Below are 21,552 nucleotides of genomic sequence, written 5' to 3'. Positions count from 1 at the left end.
CCATATAAATACCTGAGGGATAATTTATCCAAGTCATGAAGGTCCAAGGTGACTTCTAATATCCCTAAAAATCAACAGTAGGGGCAAGTTCTGCTATAAAGCTTCGGAATAATAAGTAGGGACTGCTGTTTACTATTAGTCATGCTTTAACAAAAAATAAATAAAAAAAGTCAACATGATCCCCAACTGGGGAGTCACAGGAGACTGTGACGAAAATGGAATTTTTTAAGGAAGTGTTTCTTACGCAGTTGACTTCCTGTTTACTCTTTTTTGAAGGACACCTATTGGAGACAAACTGCAAGGCACAATAGTAACACTCGAGTATGTGAAGTGATTCATAATGTTCTCATGTGAAAACTGAAGATATTCTCTGTCTGCTTTACTTGATTGAGGTAGTCATTTTGTGTAGTGCTGAGTCTGAATGTACCTCAGCAATAATAGTTGTACTATGCAAAAAGTCACCGTTGATCTGTCCACCTAGATGTATATTGTTATGTCTCCTGTGTAAAATATTTGGGAATTAAGTGACTGATTATATATATATATATATATATATATATATATATATATACAATTTGTCTGTCAAGACAGGACTGAGCAATATGTCAGAAGAAATATGGTCTTCAGCGTAGCATGGATATGCTGCAGTGGGAAGATGGGTAGCTCACCTACTGCAGAATAGCCATGACCCCCACACCCCCACCCCGGTAACCATGTGCCATATCACATATTGTCTCTGGCTGCATTGGATATGCACTAAAATAAAAAGATTTGCACTACAACACTTCTGTATGAGGGTCCCCTGCATGAAAATGGAAAAAAGAAGAACACAGGGGTAACAAAAACATGTTACACAGTATTATAAATTGGTGTAATGGGATCAAAGACTAAAGAAAACTAACAAAGCAATTCCTGATGAAGATTGGTGCTGTTCCCTCAAAATGTGTTGTCCATTTGCTGTGGCATTAAACCTATTTTTATTATTTATTATTCTGCTGTCTGGAACTTTGGTTACTGCTAATTCCTATGCCTCCAGGTTAGCGCAGCTCATGTTAAGCCATAATGATATTTGATTGAGTCATCCAATCACTTGTGTATTGCTTTGGAAAGGGATTTTATTGTTTAGAGTAATAATTTGGCATGAAATCACTGTCACCAAGTCTAGTCTATTTTCATATGGCCCATTAATTTTCAGCCTGATCCTTATAGATTTTAACTCTTCAGTTGCACACTCAAAGGAAAGCTTTTATTTACTGTGTTGAAGCCAATTGTAGTGTGCTCTATACAGGTATACCTATGTATACTCTAACACACAGCAGCTTGGCTATGCATTGCTTGAATAGCTTCATATTCAGCACGTAAATGGTTTGTTCTAGTTTCCCAAAGCATCTAATTAACATTGCCTGGAATTCATTTTCAACCTGCCCTTGAGCGCCCCTCAAGGTCTTTTATATTTGTGAATCATATGTGGTTAATGGCCAAGTCTGCGTTTGCTATTCAAAGATTCTAGGGGTCTTTACTTTACACAGTATTAAAACACTGGCTTTTGGTATTTTATCTCCTGTAGACATTGTCTTTGAAGTGGTAAACCCAGTTCATCCCATTTTGTAATATGTTTGTATGAACTTCCATTCATTTTTTTTAGTTCAAACACTATTTATTTGTCTTTTGGAATATTTTTCTATATGAGTTTTCCATATAAATATCCTAACATTAAATACTAAAGTAGTAAATAATGAAATAATGTTTCTACAAAATGTTTTGAAGCATTGTTGTTTATCATAGATGGCACATTCTGTTTACTTCTACATACTACAAAGCCCTGTATACAGAGGTTTTACAAATCCTTAGTATATAGCAACACAACCTTTGTGTACTGACATTTGAGTGTGGCATGTATAAAAAAAAAATCTCCTAGAAGCTATGCTTTCCTTAATGGTTATGGCTCTTATGATCTTTTGTTTTTATTATTTTTTTTTTATTGTTGATTTGTTTCCTGAAGGCAAAAGAAAACTAACTTTCTGTATAGTCTTCATTAAAAATTTTCTACCAGTAGCTGGTAATTCAGAGAAAGATACGATAAATGCCAAATGGACCTTGTGCTCTGCGTTAAAGGTAACGGGAGGGTTAAGTCACAGACCACCTTATATAGTGGACAAAGGGAGAACTAATATAGGGGCAACTAATATAGAATAGAGAGAGAGTGCAGCTACATGGTGCTCTGAAAGAGAGAATCATATAGGCTGTGTACAAGTGTTGTCAGGAAATAGAGTTCGGAGAGAAAATTGTAGATACCTTAGAATAGGAGCAAATCCCCATAGCAAACCTCTCCTACTCCAGACAGTTCCTGACATGGACAGAGGTGTCAGCAGAGAGCAGTGTGGTCAGACAGAAAAGAACAACTCAACTTCCTCTATAGTATACAGCAGCTGATAAGTCCTGGAAGGATTAAGATTTTTAATAGAAGTAATTTACAAATCTGTTTAACTTTCCGGCACCAGTTGATTTGAAAAAAAAATCGTTTTCCACCAGAGTACCCCTTTAAAGCAATAAGGGAGCATATCTTATTCAGACTCCCTTGTTGCATATGAGAAGTTATACCTAGGACAAGCATCAGTAGAGGATTCAATATAGATAACAGGGAATCTCTGGAGCAATGGTGAGCAGGCTAGTACAGCTACAAAACTTCAAACAAAAAGCAGAATGTTTCACTTTCCCCACTGACTTACACTTTAACTGGAAGATTCACAGAAGGGGGAGTTACTTGAGTGTTTCTTCATGACAATTTAATACAGAAAACATTCTTAAATGATTCAGTGTAGAAAAGATCCTAGTGGCTTTTATGGAACAAAGAATGTCCAATAAATAAGGAATTCTAATGACTTCTGTTCAAAGTAGAAAATAGTTTAGTAAGATCTATACAATGCAGGGAACAGTCCAGCAACCACAACACAATTCACAAAGCATTCCATTGCTCCTACCAAATTCATAGAACATTGGCTTGCTCTCGATGGGTTTACAGAACTAAGTGGTTTCTGAATAAGTAGAGTTAAAAAAAAGAAAGCAGGAGTTAATTTACTTGTAAGTACTCTACTTTTCTTTCATTCTTAAATACCCTTTGTAACTGGGATAACGGATAGGAAGATGGTGATTGAGGTTTACTTTAGTGCATGGTAGATCATATGTTACCCACCTGGAAGCTTGCATTAGATATCTACAGGGGAAAAATACAATTTTGAGAGTTATTGACAATATTGAAGAGTAAATTGAGGGAATACAATAGGTTTACAGTAATGGAAGATTACTCCTCATTCTGTGCACCCAAGCAAGGGGTTTAGTCTTAAAAATGGTAGCCCTAGTTGATACTGCCTTCCCTAAAAGACAGGGAAACAACCAAGATAATATCCAGGGAGATGTTGACAAAACTATGACAAGATTGTTGTTGTATGTGATTATAGGGGATTCTACAATCAAGAGGACAGATTTTCACCAAGAGCTGCCTAATATAGGGTCAGCAGGGGTACATGAATATCTGGGAGGGGTTGGCATGACCTTACTGTTTTGATCCGTGGTGTTGTGGTGAGATCCAGTTATAGAATACACCTAGGTGGCAGATCACTTAAAAATAACATCGGATTGATTAGTATACGCAATCTTATAAAAGTTGCCTTTGAGAACTGACAAAGCATAATAAAAAAACACAATGTTTGTACATATTACATGCTTATTTTTTCACTGTTATACCTCCCACCCTTCCCCCCTTCTCTATGTATGTTACTCCAAATACCCAACAGTTATATATTATCATATTTCACACATCTTATACACTGTTATCTTTTTTTGCATCCTTTTACATTCTATACTCCCTTCGCATTCATTCATATTTATTAGGAGGATTTGGGGGGATCCATTTTTTAATAATCAAAAGTCTATCACAGAATAACAATTTATGTAACTTATTATTCTTATCCTTACTTAATTTCATCTCCGGGTCTACCCCCAATATTCCAACTAAAGGGGTATTTTTTTTTTTTTTTTTTTAAATAGAAAAATATGTGTATAACAATATCTCAGAGCCCATAAAGCCATGGTTAACTTTGTTAGGTCACCTAGAAGTGCACAAAATGACAAAAACCCTCTATGAACTGCTTTTCATTAGTGGTGTACAACTAAAAAATGTCAAACTTAACTTCCAATGAAATCAGATTTTGCACTGACAGAACAGATGCAGAACACTATCTGCAGAGTTGCTTTACTACAATTATTATATATGTGTAATTCTACTCAGTGTTGTTCACTGCTTAGTGTCTGTAAAGACTCAAGGCAGTAGGCAGGATTCTCTGGAGGTGGTGGATCCACTGGACCTGTGTGGCAGATGACATGGGCCGTGCCAGGGAGCGGAGTCTAAGGTACCGCTAGTTTTCACCAGAGCCCGCCGCAAAGCGGGATGGTCTTGCTGTGGCAGGCGGCACCCAGGTCGCTACCACTGGCACGACTCAATCACACAGGCGGCTGAGGTGAGGCGAGGCACAGGAGGAATAGGCAAGACATGGTCTGGACAGCAGGAAGGTCAGGGCTGGCGGCACAGGTGCGTAAACAGGAATGTAGCAGGAGGTCAATAGGCAGGCGGCAAGGAGCAAGGTCAGTTCACGGAATGCAAGGATCTGAAACACGGCAAGGCTGAACACAAATGCTTTCTTTAAGGTACTGGGGCAACAAATATCCATCAGGAAGTGATGGGAGGTGCAGATATTTATTTTAAAAAAACAGTGCAGGTGCAAACATAATTACAGGTGAGCTGGCCGTTTAAATCAAAGAGCTCCGCTGCGGAGGCGGGGCACGCGTGCTGGTGCTGAAAGAAGACAGAGGAAGGAGACGGGCACGGAGGTGAGAGACGGACTGGGACTGCAATGCGAATTCCAGCCCCGCCAGCTGGGGAAGTGAGAGGGGGGATGCGCTCATGGCCAGAGTGTCTGGCCGGAGAGCTAGGTCTAACAGTATCCACCCCCTTTGGTCTCCCCTTCTTTTTTAGGCTCAAAAAATGCTTGTGGAGATTACGATCCAGGATGTTCTCCTCCGGCTACTAGGATCTCTCCTAAGGACCAAATCCCCTCCAGTCAACTAAGAAAAATTGTTTTCTTTGCACGATTTTAGAGGCTAAAATTTCTTTGACTTGGTAAACATCCGAGAAACCAGAGATGGATGTGGGAGCAGTGTTCTTTTGCGAGTAATGGTTGACTACCAGCGGTTTGAGGAGAAAGACATGAAAAGAATTGGGAATACGTAGAGAAGAGGGCAAACAGAGTTTATATGAGACTGGATTGATTCTTTGTAAGACCTCAAACGGACCAGGGAAAACGAGGACCCAGCTTGTAGCTAGGAATCTTGAAACAAATGAACTTGGAAACTAACCAAACTTTATCACTGGGAGAGAAAGACAGAGGAGGTCTTCTTTTCTTATCTGCCAGGGCTTTCATGCGTGAGGAGGCAATAGACGAAGAATGACGAGTTTGTTGCCAAATGGAAGAGAAGTCTCGGACGAGTTCATCAACAGCTGGTACACCAAAGAAAACTGGAACTGGAAGAGGAGAACAAAGGTGATGTCCATAAACAACAAAAAATGGAGAAGTCCTCGTGGACTCTGAATCCTTATGATTATAGGAGAATTCAGCCAAAGGGAGTAGGTCGACGCAGTCGTTCTGATGAGCGGAAACAAAATGACAGAGATAAGTTTCCAGAATTTGATCTACCCTCTCATCACGAGATACTGAAAATGTCCATCCCGGGTATTGAAGTCCGTTTTCCATTCGTCTCCCTCGTGGATACGAATAAGATTATATGCTCCCCTCAAATTCAACTTTTTAGAAGATCTTGGCAACCCGTAGACGATCAAAAAGTTCAGAGATCAGAGGTAGTGGATAACGATTTTTGATCGTGATCTTGTTAAGTCCCCTGTAGTCAATACATGGATGGAGAGAACCATCCTTCTTCCCCACAAGGAAGAATCCTGCTCCTGCAGGAGAGGAGGGCTTTCGTATAAATCCCTTTTGGAGGTTCTCTTGGATATATTTTGCTATGGCTGGAGTCTCTGGAACAGATAGAGGATAGATTCTTCTTTGAGGAGGCATAGCTCCAGGCTGTAAATCAATGGGGCAGTCGTAAGGACTAGGTGGTGGTAGAGTCTACGTCTGCTTTCCACAAAATACATCTGAAAAATCTTGATATGGGAGGGGCATAAGAGGAAGAGAGGAGACAGCTTTTGACTGGACTGGCCCAAGACAATGATTTAGGCAAAACTGTCCCCAGCAAGTGATTTCTCCTGCTTTCCAGTCAAGTTGATGTTTAACCCCTTAAGGACGGAGCCCATTTTCACCTCTAGGACGAAGCCCTTTTTTGCAAATCTGACCACTGTCACTTTAAACATTAATAACTCTGGAATGCTTTCTGTTATCAATCTGATTCTGAGATTGTTTTTTCGTGACATATTCTACTTTAACTTAGTGGTAAAATTTTGTGGTAACTTGCATCCTTTCTTGGTGAAAAATTCCAAAATTTGATGAAAAAATTAAAAAATTTTCATTTTTCTAACTTTGAAGCTCTCTGCTTGTAAGGAAAATGGATATTCCAAATAATTTTTTGAAGATTCACATATACAATATGTCTACTTTATATTTCCATCATAAAATTGACGAGTTTTTACTTTTGGAAGACACCAGAGGGCTTCAAAGTTCAGCAGCAATTTTCCAATTTTTCACAAAATTTTCAAACTCGCAATTTTTCAGGGACCAGTTCAGGTTTGAAGTGGATTTGAAGGGTCTTCATATTTGAAATACCCCATAAATGACCCCATTATAAAAACTGCACCCCCCAAAGTTTTCAAAATGACATTCAGTAAATGTTTTAACCCTTTAGGTGTTTCACAGGAAAAGCAGCAAAGTGAAGGAGAAAATTCAAAATCTTCATTTTTTACACTCGCATGTTCTTGTAGACCCAATTTTTGAATTTTTACAAGGGGTAAAAGGAGAAAATGTATACTTATATTTGTAGCCCAATTTCTCTCGACTAAGCACATACCTCATATGTCTATGTAAAGTGTTCGGCGGGCGCAGTAGAGGGCTCAGAAGCGAAGGAGCGACAAGGGGATTTTAGAGAGTACGTTTTTCTGAAATGGTTTTTGGGGGGCATGTCACCTTTAGGAAGCCCCTATGGTGCCAGAACAGCAAAAAAAAAACACATGGCATACCATTTTGGAAACTAGACCCCTTGAGGAACGTAACAAGGGATAAAGTGAGCCTTAATACCCCACAGGTGTTTCACGACTTTTGCATATGTAAAAAAAAAAAAAAAAATGTCACTAAAATGTGGGTTTCCCCCCAAATTTCACATTTTTGCAAGGGTTAATAGCAGAAAAGACCCCCCAAAATTTGTAACCCCATCTCTTCTGAGTATGGAGGTACCCCATAAGTGGACCTGAAGTGCACTTCGGGCGAACTACAATGCTCAGAAGGGAAGGCGTCATATTTGGCTTTTTGAGAGCAAATTTTGCTCGGGGGGCATGTCGCATTTAGGAAGCCCCTATGGTGCCAGAACAGCAAAATAACCCCCACATGGCATACCATTTTGGAAACTAGACCCCTCACAGAATGTAATGAGGGGTACAGTGAGCATTTACCCCCCACTGGTGTCTGACAGATCTTTGGAACAGTGGGCTGTGCAAAATTTTTCATTTTCACGGACCACTGTTCCAAAGATCTGTCAGACACCAGTGGGGTGTAAATTCTCACTGCACTCCTCATTACATTCCGTGAGGGGTGTAGTTTCCGAAATGGGGTCACATGTGGGTTTTTTTTTTTTTTGCGTTTGTCAGAACCGCTGTAACAATCAGCCACCTCTGTGCAAATCACCTCAAATGTACATGGCGCATTCTCCCTTCTGGGCCTTGTTGTGCGCCCCCAGAGCACTTTGCGCCCACATATGTGGTATCTCCGTACTCGAGAGAAATTGTGTTACAAATTTTGGGGGGCGTTTTTCCCTTTTACCTCTTGTGAAACCAGCATGTTAGTGTAAAAATTTTTATTTTTTTACACTAACATGCTGGTGTAGACCCCAACTGTTCCTTTTCATAAGGGGTAAAAGGAGAAAAAGCCCCCCAAAATTTGTTAGGCAATTTCTCCCGAGTACGGAGATACCCCATATGTGACCCTATTCTGTTGCCTTGAAATACGACAGGGCTCCAAAGTGAGAGAGTGCCATGTGCATTTGAGGCCTGAATTAGGGACTTGCATAGGGGTGGACATAGGGGTATTCTACGCCAGTGATTCCCAAACAGGGCGCCTCCGGCTGTTGCTAAACTCCCAGCATGCTTGGACAGTCAATTGCTGTCCAGAAATGCTGGGAGTTTTTGTTTTGCAACAGCTGGAGGCTCCATCTTAGAAACACTGCCGTACAATACGTTTTTAATTTTTATTGGAGAAGGGGGGTGGGGGGGGGGCAGTGTACGTGTGTATATGTAGTGTTTTACTCTTTATTTTATGTTAGTGTAGTGTAGTGTTTTTAGGTTACATTCACACTGGCGGCAGATTACACTGAGTCTCCCGCTAGAAGTTTGAGCTGCGGCGGAAAATTTGCCGCATCTCAAATTTGCAGCGGGAAACTCACTGTAATCTGCCGCCAGTGTGAATGTAGCCTGTACATTCACATGGGAGGGGGGTCAAAACTACAACTCCCAGCATGCACTGACAGACCATGCATGCTGGGAGTTGTAGTTTTGCAACAGCTGGAGGCACACTGGCTGGAAAACCTTGAGTTAGGTTCTATGACCTAACTCAGTATTTTCCAACCAGTGTGCCTCCAGCTGTTGCAAAACTGCAACTCCCAGCATGTACTGATTGCGGAAGGGCATGCTGGGAGATGTAGTTATGCAATGGCTGGAGGCACGCAAGTACAACTCCCAGCATGCCAAGACAGCCTTATGCTGTTCCTGAATGCTGGGAGTTGTAGTTTTGCAAGATTTAGAGGGGTTCAAGTTGTAAATCACTGTCCAGTGGTCTCAAAACTGTGGCCCTCCAGATGTTGCAAAACTACAACTCTCAGCATGCCTAGCCAGCAAACTGCTGTCTGGGCATGCTGAGAGTTGTAGTTTTGCAACATCTGGAGGGCTACAGTTTGAGACCACTTAGTGATCTACAACCTGAACCCCTCTAAATATTGCAAAACTACAAGTCCCAGCATGCCCACACAGCAAACAGCTGTCTGGGCATGCTGGGAGTTGTAGTTTTGCAACATCTGGAGGGCCACGGTTTAGAGACCACTGTAAACTGTGGCCCTCCGGATGTTGCTAGGCAACAACTCACCTAGCAGGACCCGGAAGCCGCCGCCGCCGCCGCACGTGGGGGATCCCCGCATGGAGGATCGCGATCCGGGAATCGGGATCCAGGTAGGGACCTTCGGCGCCGACCCTCCCTGGACGGTTCCCCCGTTTTGCCCGGACACCGATAGGTGGGCAAAGCGGGGGAACCGAACTTTAACCCCCCCTCCCCCGGTCTGCTATTGGTCGGTCGCTCGGCCGACCAATAGCAGGGATAGGAGGGGTGGCAACCCTGCCACCAAACTCCTATCCCTTTAGGGGGATCTAGGGTGTCTCGAACACCTACGATCCCTCTTATTTTCCGGGTCACCGGGTCACCAGTGACCCGTATGACCCAGAATCGCGCAGATCGCAGGTCTGAATTGACCTGCGATTTGCGCGCATCGCGGTCATGGGGGGGTCTCAGGCCCCTCTTCGGCGATGTGCCGGGATGCCTGCTGTTAGATAACAGCAGTCATCCCGGTCCGATCACCGCTACCGGTGACGCGGCGCTCCCCGAACCCCGCGACGTACATGTACGTCGCCGCGCGCCATGTGACACTTCGCGGCGCCGTACATGTACGTCGCTCGTCGTGAAGGGGTTAATGATGTTTAAGCCATGGAAGACCGAGAAGAAACTGGAAGCACATAGAACTAAATTTTTTCCCTGTGCAAGGCTCCTACCTGCATGACGAGAGGCTCTTTGCGGAATAGCACCTTACAGTCTAGATTTTGTCCATTAACAGAAGAAATATACAAGGGCTTAGCAAGCTGAGTCACAGGAAGTTTATGTTTATGGACCAAGGAAGCATCCATGAAGTCATCAGTGGAACCAGAGTCCAAAAATATGGAAGTTAAGAATTAAAGGGGTACTCCGCCCCTGGCATCTTATCCCCTATCCAAAGGATAGGGGATAAGATGTTAGATCGCCGCGGTCCCGCTGCTGGGGACCCCGGGGATTGCCGCTGTGGCACCCCGCCATCATTACTGCACAGGGCGAGTTCGCTCTGTGCATAATGACGGGCGATACAGGGGCCGGAGCAGCGTGACGTCATGGCTCCACCCCTCATGACATCATGGTCCGTCCCCTTAATGCAACTCTATGGCAGGGGGCGTGACGACCGCCACGCCCCCTTCCCATAGACTTGTATTGACGGGGCGGGCCATGACGTCACGAGGTGCGGAGCCGTGACGTAACGATGCTCCGGCCCCTGTATTGCTGTCCCGATCTCGCTCTGCGCAGTAATGATAGCTGGGTGCTGCAGCAGCGATCCCCGGGGTCCCCAGGAGGGGGCCCCGGCGATATGACATCTTATCCCCTATCCTTTGGATAGGGGATAAGATGTCTAGGGGCGGAGTACCCCTTTAAGACTTAAGACTTGACAGACTTGAACAGGAATGGTCAATCGAGGAGAGGTAGTATTCACACCTTGGGACGCCTCTCCCACCTGTCCTAGGTGCAAGCATTTCCCGGATGCAGTGGTCTAATAGAATGGTTTTCGAGAAAGTGCTCTGGACTGGCACAATATAGGCCCAAATTCTCATTGCATCGCCAGGTTCTTTCCAGCTGCGTTAAGCGATAACGGTCCACTTGCATAGCCTCTTTGGCAAGAGGCAAAGAAGACTGTAGAAGTGGACGTTGGAACACGGGTGTCAAGTGAGGAAAACACAGTTTTTGGGCAGGTTCTCTCTCCATACAAAGTTCTTCCTGCCTCTCGGCAATACGCACATCAATGCGTGTGGCTAAATGGATTAGTTCACACAGGGTAGACGGGGGATCACGTGCAGTGAGAGCATCCTTAATTCTGCAGGACAATCCTTTTTTAACCTCTTAAGGACCAAGGACGTATGAGTACGTCCTTGGTCCCGCTCCCGTGATATAACGCGGGGTCCCACTGTGACCCCACATCATATCACGGCGGGCCCAGCGTCATAGTGAAGCCGGGACCCGCCGCTCATAGCACGCGGAACTGATCACGGTGCCGCACGCTATTAACCCTTTAGCCGCGTGCTCAAAGCTGAGCCACGCGGCTAAAAGTGAAAGTAAAAAGTGCCGGTTAGCTCAGTGGGCTGTTCGGGATAGCCGCGGCAAAATCGCGGCATCCCGAACAGCTTACAGGACAGCCGGAGGGTCCCTACCTGCCTCCTTGCTGTCCGATCGCCGAATGACTGCTCAGTGCCTGAGATCCAGGCATGAGCAGTCAAGCGGCAGAATCATCGATCACTGGTTTCCTATGAGAAACCAGTGATCAATGTAAAAGATCAGTGTGTGCAGTGTTATAGGTCCCTATGGGAGCTATAACACTGCAAAAAAAAAGTGAAAAAAAAAGTGAATAAAGATCATTTAACCCCTCCCCTGTTAAAAGTTTGAATCACCCCCCTTTTCCCATTAAAAAAAATACACAGTGTAAATAAAAATAAACATATATGGTATCGCCGCATGCGGAATTGTCCGAATTATAAAAATATATTATTAATTAAACCGCACGGTCAATGGCGTACGCGCAAAAAAATTCCAAAGTCCAAAATAGTGCATTTTTGGTCACTTTTTATATCATGACAAAATGAATAAAAAGCAATCAATAAGTCCTATCAATGCAAAAATGGTACCGTTAAAAACTTCAGATCACGGCGCAAAAAATGAGCCCTCTTACCGCCCCATACGTGGAAAACTAAAAAGTTATAGGGGTCAGAAGATGCCAATTTTAAACGTATTAATTTTCCTGCATGAAAATATGATTTTTTTCCAGAAGTACCACAAAATCAAACCTATATAAGTAGGGTATCATTTTAATCATATGAACCTACAGAATATAGATAAAGTGTCATTTTTACCGAAAAATGTACTACGTAGAAACGGAAGCCCCCAAAAGTTACAAAACTGCAGGGTTTTTTTTTCAATTTTGTCTCACAATGATTTTTTTTTCCATTTCACCATAGATTTTTGGGCAAAATGACTGATGTCATCACAAAGTAGAATTGGTGGCGCAAAAAATAAGCAATCATATGGATTTTTTGGTGCAAAATTGAAAGAGTTATGATTTTTTAAAGGTAAGGAGCAAAAAACGAAAGTGCAAAAACAGAAAAAACCCCGGTCCTTAAGGGGTTAAATGTAGCACACAGGGCCTCATCGTTCCAAGCCAGTTCAGAGGCTAGAGTGCAAAATTGAACAACGTAGTCGCCAACGGAGGAATTCCCTTGACAGAGGTTCATAAGAGCCGTCTCGGCAGAGGAAGCTTGTGCGGGTTCTTCAAAAACTGGAATTGTGGAATTCAGCAAGGAAGGCCGTTAGATTAGAGGAAACCGGATCATTACGATCCCAGAGAGGTGTAGCCCAGGCCAGGGCTTTTCCGGACAAAAGACTGACCACAAACGCCCTCTTAGCTGGTTCCATCGGGAACTGATCCGCCATGAGCTCCACATGCATGGAACACTAAGTCACAAACCCTCTACACACCTTTGGATCACCATCATACTTCCTGGATAGACGAAGCTTGGATCCGGAAGGAGTTGCAGAAACAGGGGTAGAGACTGGAGCAGGTTGCGGCTGCTGCTGCTACATGGCTAGTAGCTGTTGCATCATGGCTGACAATTGACAATTGTTGCGCCTGACGGGCTAACTGCTGCAACTGATGAACCATGACGGAGGGAAGATCCGAAACTTCTGGCAGAGATACCTCAGCGGGATCCATGGCCGAATCTTACCTGTGTGGCAGATGACATGGGCCGTGCCAGGGAGCGGAGTCTAAGGTGCAAAGCGGGACGGTCTTGCTGTGGCAGGCGGCACCCAGGTCTCTACCCCTAGCACGACTCGACCACACAGACAGATGAGGGGATGTGAGGAAGGAAGGTCAGGGCTGGCGGCACAGGTGCGTAAACAGGAATGTAGCAGGAGGTCAATAGGCAGGTGACAAGGAGCAACACAAACGCTTTCTCAAGGGCACTGGGGCAACAAAGATCCAGCAGGGAGTGATGGGAGGGCAGATATTTATAATAAAAACTGTGCAGGTGCAAACCATAATTACAGGTGCGCTGGCCCTTTAAATCAAAGCTCTTGCGCACGCGCCCTAGGAGGCGGGGGCATGCACGTGGGCGCTGAAAGAAGACAGAGGAAGGAGATGAGCATGGAGGTGAAAGACAAGCTGGGACTCACGCGCAGGTGCGTCCCGCGATGCGAATCCCTGCCCCGCTGTTTGGGGAAGTGAGAGGGGGGATGCACTCACTGTCAGTGTATCTGGCCGGAGCTCTAGATGTAACAGTGTCCCTCACAGAGATCTTCACTTAAACCTCTAAAATGGCTACTGAATCTATGTGCTGATACTATTGTAGCAGATTCTGCTTAACCTTAGTGCCCGACATTTGAGTTCTAGTCGGACAATTTTTGCTGATAAATTGTCCCTTATTTGTACCATATACGGTCAGTCTATAAATTTAATGAAGAATGTAATGCACAATGGGTCACCCAGTTCATTTCTAAATCTACATATCATGATCCTCACTACACTGTGTACTTGTTACTAGGAAAACATACACTTTGTTCTAACATATCGTAACACGAATCTACACTTTTTTTTGGCAGTGTTTATTGTAGACCATGCAGATGTGAAATACTTTCAATTAAATATAAATGGTGATGATAGGACTTTATTATTTTAAGTATTTGTGTATAAAATAAAAAGTCTTATTTCCTTGATATGTATGACACAAAGGATGTACGGCATCATTAAGCTTCGTAAGCATTGCCTTCTGAAAGTTTATTTTAGTAGAAGGGATAAATTTCATGAGAAAACCATATGTAAAGTAATACAAGTAATAGAGATGATCAGGCTGTGTAATTGCCATAAAGCAGTTTGATAGTAGTTCCTTGTGGTTCAGCTGGTTTGAAATGATGCAAATAGTCGTATTAAGGATATGTTTTCCCGAGAAGCATATCAAAGTTTAGAATTTAATTAAATTTCCTTTTATAATTCCACATATGGTTTGGCTCCAGGATGAATAAGGATTGTAAGCTAAATCAGCTAGATCAATGCAATTTATAAAAGTGTTTAACATATGTACAATATGGTCACATTTTTACAAAGTTGACTTGTACCTGGTGTATTTTAAATTTAATTTTTATAGTATTAGCTTTGTAGCTTTTACACCCTAGTCATACAGCATCCACTTTCTAGGAGAAACGAGCAGTTACTCCAACCTAGATACAGTAAAGTATTTAAAAATTCTATGAATTCCTTGCTGCTGCAGCTAAATTATTATAATTTTTTTATATAACATTTTCATCACTGAGTTCTACGAACCATAACTTTCTTATTTTATCATTGGAATAACCATATGAAGGCTATTTTTAATAACACTATGTACCATTTGATGTATAAAGAAAGTTTAAAAATAATTATTTGTAGGCTAGAATAGAACAAAGACTATTCTGTCTTTTTAGTATGCAGATTAGCATGATTATACAAAATTTGTATTTGTAGAACAAATTTTCCATGGGGTCAGCTATATTTTTAATGGTACTATTTGTATTCACGTAGGATGAACAATACAAGTGTAAATTGGGCTTATAAGGCTTAAAGGGGTACTTCGGTGAAAACATTTTTTCTTTTAAATCAACTGGTGGCAGAAAGTTATACATATTTGTAAATTACTTCTATTAAAAAATCTTAATCCTTCCAGTACTTATGAGCTGCTGAATGCTACAGAGAAAATTCCTTTCTTTTTGGAACACTGATGACATCATGAGCACAGTTATAGCAACCATGCACAGCAGAAGCATGGTGGCTCAGTGGTTAGCACTGCTGCCTTGCAGTGCTGGGGACATGGGTTCAAATCCCATTAAGGACAACAATAAATAAAGCATTATTATAATAACATCAGCAGAGAGAACTGTGCTCGTGATGTCATCAGAGAGCATTCCAAAAAGAAAAGAATTTCCTCTGTAGTATTAAGCAGCTAATAAGTACAGGAAGGATTAAGATTTTTCAATAGAAGTAATTTACAAATATGTTTAACTTTCTGCCACCAGTTGATTTAAAAGAAAACAAAGGTTTTCACCGGAGTACCCCTTTAACCCCTTAACGACGCAGGCCATAAACGTACGTACTGGTGATGTGGTACTTAACGCACCAGGACGTACATTTACGTCCTGAGCATAACCGCGGGCATCGGAGCGATGCCGGCATCATGCGCGGCAGGTCCTGGCTGTGGATCGCAGCCAGGGACCCGCCAGTAATGGCGGACACCCACGATCCTGCGGATGTCCGCCATTAACTCCTCAGATGCCGTGATCAATACAGATCATGGCATCTGCAGCATCGCGGTCACTCAACAGAATGATCGGATCGCCCGCAGTGCACGGCAGACGGAGGTCCCCTCACCTGGCTCCGCTGCCTTCCGGGAGTCTTCTACTCTGATCTGCCTTCCCGCAGACCAGAGCAGAAGATGACCGATAACCCTGATCAGTGCTATGTCCTATACATAGCACTGAACAGGATTAGCAATCGAGTGATTGCTATAAATAGTCCCCTATGGGGACTATAAGAGTGTAAAAATAAAAGTAAAAAAATAAAGTAAAAAATTTGAAAAAAACCCTCCCCCAATAAAAACGTAAATTGTCCCATTTTCCCTATTTTACCCCCAAAAAGTGTAAAAAAAAAATGATTTTATATACATTTTTGGTATCGCCACGTGTGTATATATCCGAACTATTAAAATAAAATGTAAATGATCCCATACGGTGAACGGCGTGAACGTAAAAAAAAAAAAGGCCAAAATAGCTGCTTTTTTATAACATTTTATTCCAAAAAAAATTTATAAAAAATTTAATAAAAGTTTTGTATAAGCAAATATGGTATTAATAAAAAGTACAGATCACGTCGCAAAAAATTAGCCCTCATACCACCGCTTATACGGAAAAATTCAAAAGTTATAGGTTTTCAAAATAGGGGGATTTTAAACGTACTAATTTGGTTAAAAAGTCTGCGATTTTTTTTTAAGCGCAACAGTAATAGAAAAGTGTATAATTATGGGTATCATTTTAATCGTGTTGACCCAGAGAATAAAAAACACATGTCATTTGTACCATAAATTGTACAGCGTGAAAACAAAACCTTCCAAAATTTGCTAAATTGCGGTTTTCTTTTTAATTTCCTCACACAAATAGTATTTTTTTGGTTGCCCATACATTTTAAGGTAAAGTGAGTGATGGCATTACAATGGACAACTGGTCGCACAAAAAACAAGCCCTCATACTAGTCTGTGGATGAAAATATAAAAGAGTTATGATTTTTTGAAGGGGAGGAGGAAAAAACGAAAACGTAAAAATAAAATTGTCTTAGTCCTTAAGGTCCAAATGGGCTGAGTCCTTAAGGGGTTAAAGTGTAACAGTCTCTTTGGAAAACTTTAAATGACACTAAAAAAAATTAATTGGTGGGGGTTGAGGCGCTAAGACCCTCACCAATCTCAAGAACAAGTGGGAGAGAAACAGTGCCCATCTAAGTGCTTCTAACCGTTTCTTTTAGCGGTCTTTGGAGGCCCAGGTGCTGACACACACACACACACACACACACACACTGGTTTAACCAATAAACATTTATTTATCTAGTGCATATAAGTCTATGGGCACATGATAAATAAGAGTTGTGACTTTTTATACAAAAACAAATATATTGGGGACTCTGGGATGCAATTTTTTTTTACCTGCCAAGAACCATGTCATAAAAAAAGGAAAACTGGACTTACCTCCCACCACTTCCCCTGGTGCCTCCGGTATCCACTCCCGACCTCTGCTGCAGTCTTCTTCCTGCTTCTTGTGGTCGATATATTATACTTTTGAGTCTTTAGTCACATAAACTACTAGAATCCATTCAAAGCATTTGTAAAGATCCCATAAAAATGCTAGTTTTATAAATAGTCACAACTTATAGTATACTGAACATGGATGATATGTGAACATTAGGAATGGAAAAAAGCTGAGGTGACTGGCTAAATATATGTATATGTATATGTATGTATATGTATAATGTATATATATTATCATATGGAAATCAAATTTATCAACCCATGGAGGTCTGGATATGGAGTCACACTCAAAATCAAAGTGGAAAACCACACTACTGGCTGATACAACTTGTAATGTCCTTAAAACAAGTCAAAATGAGGCTCAGTAGTGTGTGTGGCCTCCACATGCCCATGTGACCTCCCTACAATGCCTGGGCATGCTCCTGATGAGGTGACCACCTGATGAGGTGAGACACCTCAACAGTCTTTGGTACAACGTGGCGTTGGTGGATGGAGCGAGACATGATGTCCCAGATGTGCTCCTTTGGAGTCAGGTCTGGGGTACAGGCGGGCTAGTCCATAGCATCATTGCCTTCCTTTTGCAGGAACTGCTGACACACTCCAGCCACATGAGGTCTAGCATTGTCTTGCATTAGGAGGAACCCAGGGCCAACCGCACCAGATTATAGTCTCACAAGGAGTCTGAGGATCTCATCTCTGTACCTAATGACAGTCAGACTACCTCTGGCAAGCACATGGAAGGCTGTGCGGCCCACCAAAGATATGCCACCCCACACCATTACTGACCCATTGCCAAACCGGTCATGCTGGGGGATGTACAGACAGCAGAACAGATGTTACAGACAGCCTGCTGGAGGTCATTTTGCAGGGCTCTGGCAGTGCTTCTCCTGCTCCTCCTTGCACAAAGGTGGAGGTAGCGGTCCTGCTGCTGGGTTGTGGCCTTCCTAAGGCCTCCTCTATGTCTCCTGATGTATTGGACTGTCTCCTGGTAGCGCCTCCATGCTCTGGACACTACGCTGACAGACACAGCAAACCTTCTTACCACAGCATGCATTGATGTGCAATCCTGGATGAGCTGCACTACCTGAGCCACTTGTGTGGGTTGTAGACTCCGTCTCATGCTACCACTGTGTGTGGCACCGCCAGCACTCAAATGTGACCAAAACATCAGCAAGGAACCATAGGAGCTGAGACGTGGTCTGTGATTACCACCTGAAGAACCATTCCTTTATTGTGGGTGTCTTGCTAATTACCTATAATTTCCACCTGTTGTCTGTTCCATTTGCACAACAGCATGATAAATTGATTGTCAATCAGTGCTGCTTCCTGAGTGGACAGGGTGATTTCACGGAAGTGTGATTGACTTGGAGTTACATTGTGTTATATAAGTGTCCCCTATATATTTTTTGAGCAGTGTATATAAATGTAAATATATATATATATATATATATATATATATATATATATATATATATATTAGTTATGCCCTTATAATGAGCACTGGGCACTATAAAATATAAGACTTATTAAACTTTTGATTTGACACAGGTGCTGACATGATAGTCCTAGATCACATTCAAATTCCAGTATGTTGTTGAATCACATCCTCCCGACAATGACGTGCAACTAACAACATTTCTTCCCAGAAACCTTGAATACGTCAAAGAACTTTAGAATTCCACAAATACAATAATCTCAAGTTAATTTATGACAAATGCTTTGGTATGGACTTAAAAATGTCTGTGTTTACCTCAGACGATATCCTCATGTAACTTTAAATAGCGAATATCCCACAAACATTTGCGGAGTAAATTGATTAATGCCCTTTCCTCTCCTTGCATTGTTTCCTGTGGAAAAAGGAACAATCCATGGAGCTGTTATAGGCTAAACTTACTAAAAATGGTCAAGAATTGCTTTGCCTTTTGGATCATGATCTTGTTCTGATTATTTTTTTTCTCACAGAGCAATAAGTTACTTTTCCTGACTGATGTTACATACTTCAGTTTATAGAACACGTGTTGTGCCTTGTATACTCTACAGGATAACTCATTGGGGAAGATTTATCAAAACCTGTGCAGAGGAAAAGTTGCTGAGTTGCCCATAGCAACCAATCAGATCGCTTCTTTCATTTTTAACTTGCAAAATGAAAGAAGCGATCTGATTGGTTGCTATGGGCAACTCAGTAACTTTTCCTCTGGACAGGTTTTGATACATCTCCCCCAATATGTCAGATTACACCGAGTAAAATTAATAAATTTTAGTTTTATTCCATTAAAGTGCAAATAAATGAGTTGTTGTTTTTTTTTTGTATTTTATTGAAAGCGGAAAACTTGTAATTGCTGTGAATATATATATTTTTTACTTTTTATATCCAAACTCCTATTCAAGTAATCTGAAAATATAAGCACATTTGTGTTCCTATCTTTAAACATAGGAATTAAACATTTTATTTTTCTTTATTTGCATCCTAGAGTCATACACAGCTTTTGGAAAAATGTCACTGTTGTTTTTTTTTTTTAACCAAAGCCAGAAGTGGATGTAGCAGGAAAGATAGACATACATTCTTCTATTATATTTCTCATTCTTTTTAAATCCTGGTCTTGGCTCAAAAAAAACTCAAATAAGAACTGTTACTACAACAAACTTTACATAACTCAATAGTACTCTTAATAATTTCCCTTATCTTTTCTCATGAGGATCCTTTCCTGCGCCCCTCTCAAACTTATAATAAATTTTGTCTACATAAACATCAATCCTTGCTTTAATCTATTTTAGAGAATAATATTTTTAATATGGCACCAAACGTTAGTGTAAGATGTCCTGGTGTAGCAGTATTGAACTCTAAGACAGAAACTTGGTAAAGTAAGGAACTAACTACGAATGATTGGGCTGCAGACAACTTTTTGTAAAAAGATGTCGACTTATCACCTGTTAACAGTGGTATTGTTACGAGTAGCGCTGTAGCCAGACGAGCTGTCCACAAGTATACTCCTGCCCCGTCCTGCCTCTGCGGTGGTTTGCATCGCGGGAGGTGCCCTCATGCAAACGCCGGGTAGTCACTCACCTCCCCGCATCTCTGTCCCCTCTGCTGTCCCTGGCTGCTGACGTGTGCATCCCCGCCTCCTAGGTCACTTGTGCCGACTTCCTGTGATTTAAGGGGCCAGCGCACTATTGATTGGTGCTTTTCTGGTCCTGACCTTATTTAATCCCGCACTTCCTCTTGAGCCCTGCCGGATCTTTGTGCCATTCAACCTAAGAGAAAGCATTCTGTTTGTCTCTTGACTTGCCGTGTATCTGACCCCATTGCTACTTATCCTGACCTTGCTCCTGTGCTGCCTGCCCCCTGACCTCTTGCTACATGACCTGTCCTTGCCACAGTGCTGACAGTCCTGACATGCTGCCTGTCCATCACTACGACTCTGTCTCATTCCTTCTGTGCCATGCATCTCCTCAGCAGCCTTTGCGGACGAGTCGTGCCAGGTGTAGCAACCTGGGAGCTGCCTGCCGCAGCAAGTCCATCCCGCTTTGCGTCAGGCTCTCGTGAAAACCAGTGGCTCCTTAGACTCCTCTCCCAGGTATGGCTCACACCATCCACACCACCAGCTGTTACAGTAAGATCTGGCTATGGATCCTGCTAAGGTGCCTTTGCCTAACGTTGCTGATCTCGTGGCTCAACAGTCGCAGCAGCTAGCTCATCATCAAGCACAACAGCTAAATCAATTATCCGCAATGATGCAACAGCTTCTCTCCATTCAACAGCCGCAGCAGCCTTTACCTGTTCCTGTGGCTCCTTCAGTGTCTGCAGCTCCTGTGGCCTCCGTCAGCTCCGAGCTAAGGCTGTCCCTGCCGACAAAGTACGAAGGTGATCCAAAATTGCGCAGAGGATTTGTGACTCCATGCATCTGGAATTAATGGTTGACCAGTTCCCGGCAGAGCAAGCTAAGGTGGCTTTTGTGGTCAGTCTACTCTCCGGGAAAGCCCTGACCTGGGCTACTCCTCTCTGGGACCAAAATGATCCTGTATCTTCCAACTTGCAAGCCTTCCTCTCAGCTTTCCGCAGTGTTTTTGAAGAGGCTGCACGGGCCTCCTCGGCCGAAACCGCACTATGGAACCTCCGCCAAGGGGACCCTACTGTTGGTCCGCACCTTAGCCTCCGAATTGGCCTGGAATGACGAGGCCCTGTGTGCTACCTTTAAAAATGGACTTGCCGGCAGAGTGAAGGAAGCTCTCGCTGCACAAGATCTTCCATCTTCCCTGAGTGTCCTCATTCAGTTATCATCTCGAATAGATGTGCATTTTGGCAAGAGGCAGAAGGAACTTCGCCAAGAACGTGAACCAATTCGGACACATCGTCTTCTTCGTTTGGGCACCTGCGTTCCAGCGGCCACCTCAAACAACCTCTTTGC

At 42.7% G+C, this 21,552-nt stretch overlaps 1 long non-coding RNA gene across 3 annotated transcripts in view; it reads right to left on the bottom strand.

The window, feature by feature from the left end:
• The window catches only part of LOC130272602 (uncharacterized), a 44,707-nt gene extending 25,505 nt beyond the window's left edge, over window positions 1-19,202 (bottom strand). The window contains exon 1 of one of the 3 annotated variants that reach the window (XR_008843639.1): window positions 19,145-19,202. This is a non-coding gene — a long non-coding RNA (uncharacterized LOC130272602). Of the gene's footprint in view, window positions 1-17,086; window positions 17,148-18,896; window positions 18,932-19,144 lie in introns of those variants that run through there. The other 2 variants (XR_008843641.1, XR_008843640.1) reach the window with 2 other exon arrangements.
• Between the last annotated feature and the right edge of the window lie 2,350 nt (window positions 19,203-21,552).

The sequence above is a fragment of the Hyla sarda genome, chromosome 5 (assembly GCF_029499605.1).
Source record: "Hyla sarda isolate aHylSar1 chromosome 5, aHylSar1.hap1, whole genome shotgun sequence".
Classification (NCBI taxonomy): domain Eukaryota; kingdom Metazoa; phylum Chordata; class Amphibia; order Anura; family Hylidae; genus Hyla; species Hyla sarda.
Note: the sequence above shows the minus strand (reverse complement) of the source record. Positions and strands in the feature narration are given on the sequence as shown.